Here is a 1894-nt window from a genome sequence, read left to right as displayed (position 1 = left end):
AATAAATACTGCTTTTATCAAATCATGACTACAGTTTTTATCTTTTCTAAGAAATAAAGTGAATTACTGTATGCTATCATTAATACTAAGTAATAATAATTGACTTATTTTTCTTAAGAATATCTCAAGACCCTCATTTTAGGGTTTTCTGACCCACAGTGGGGTCCTCGCCCAGTTTTTAGTCACCATGCTCAGAGTTTCACTCCTGTTCACTCCAGCAGACGACCACTGCAGGAATATCTCTGCTTTAGTTGTTTGTTTGATTGTTTTTACCTCTGCTCTATGTTGAAAAATGACAGATTTAAACCCATTTAAATCAAACCTTTAAAATAACGTTATGCAAACAATCTGCGATCTCACGCAACGTGTTTGCATTCAGGTTTCAATCCCTGCCAAACCAAATTATAACTCAGCATCTGTAAACTGAATTGAATTGAATTATAGCCACTTTGTGTTGCTTAAAGTCAACTAGCAGAGGCCATCTTGAATTGGGTTGACTCCAAAAGATAATAATCAGCTGTAATCCAATGATTAGTCTAAAAAGTTGAACTAAAACCTGTCTGGTAGTTTATTTTGCTGACAAACACATAGAAACTCAGCGGCAGGAAACAATGTGACATGCATGTTCTTCAAACACAAAAACTCAAAGAAAAGATCTTTATATTTAAGCACACGATTTAACCTATTTTGTCCCATAACTGTTATATTTTCTTTTAAACTTCACTCAGCCAAAGTGAAACAGGAAGTGACATCAAAGGGGAACTCTTTAACAAAAAAAACCTCCCTGGTCTTTGTTTATTGAAACAATATTATTTGAACTCTAACTCTTCTTCATCTCTCCCTGATAGAGACTAAAAATAATCTAAAGAAACATCAGATTCTTCTCTACAGTCTGGGTTGTTGGCTGTTGTAGCAGCACTCTGTTCACATGCAGACATTCCCCTTTGACATCACTTCCTGTTACTTCACAGGCAAATATCTCAACAACTGTTCATCTCAGCAACATGAAATTTATTTTGCAATATTTTATCAATGTCCTCTTTCTAAAAATGTATTCATATTTAATACAAAAATTTGACGTCACAGGCGCTTTAAATCACAGTTGGTCACAAAGAGATAGATTGTTCCAATTTATTACAAACAATAAATAAAAGGTTTGTTGTGTAAATCAGTGTTTTTACAACAAACAAAGTGATTCTCAAAGACCTGAAAACCTGTCATATGATCATCTGAAGGGTGAATCATCTATTTGGTCCTGGATCAGGTTTTTACTGGACTTGTATTTATTTATTTTTGCACACAGCTTTAAGGACTAGTGTTGACCTGCTGTAAATCCTGACCTTCTTCATGATTTTAACCCCACTCTGAACAACATGCTGTCATGGTTCAAACGCTGGACAGAAAATAAGTTCAAACGTAACCAAAATCCAAACAAACTTGCCAAAACTTCTGAAAACATGGAGAAATATTGATTGAGGCCATATTAACACATTAGACTGACGCCTGGCTGCAGCGTTTAAAGACATTAGTGGTGATTTGAAGCTTCTTTCACAGCTCTGTGTTGGTTTCAGCACTGGACAGCTCCAGAGACAAACTCTCAGGTCAGCACTGTGGATCTGTTCAGTGCTGAAATCCTCCTCTTCTTCTTCCTCAGTGTTTTCATCAAACTTTACATGAACTTTTTCTGTCGTTCAAAACAACACAAAACACCAGAAATGGTGCTGTCGTGACTGGAGCTGAGGACTGGAGCCAGTAGGTCCCCCAGTTTACCCACCTCATTTTTCACAGGCAAATCCAGGCTGAATCATACTGAAGCCTCATGGCTCCGTGTGTGTGTGTGTGTGTGTGTGTGTGTGTGTGTGTGTGTGTGTGTGTGTGTGTGTGTGTGTGTGTG

General features: G+C 37.3%; 1 protein-coding gene across 1 annotated transcript in view; it reads right to left on the bottom strand.

Moving 5' to 3' along the window:
- Nucleotides 1-1894, bottom strand: part of map3k12 (mitogen-activated protein kinase kinase kinase 12) — a 27656-nt gene that overhangs the window by 24705 nt on the left and 1057 nt on the right. The window lies entirely within an intron of this gene.

This window comes from Austrofundulus limnaeus, unplaced genomic scaffold, assembly GCF_001266775.1.
Source record: "Austrofundulus limnaeus strain Quisiro unplaced genomic scaffold, Austrofundulus_limnaeus-1.0 Scaffold354, whole genome shotgun sequence".
Taxonomy (NCBI): domain Eukaryota; kingdom Metazoa; phylum Chordata; class Actinopteri; order Cyprinodontiformes; family Rivulidae; genus Austrofundulus; species Austrofundulus limnaeus.
The sequence above is the reverse complement of the archived record's forward strand: the minus strand, read 5'-3'. Positions and strand labels throughout refer to the sequence as shown.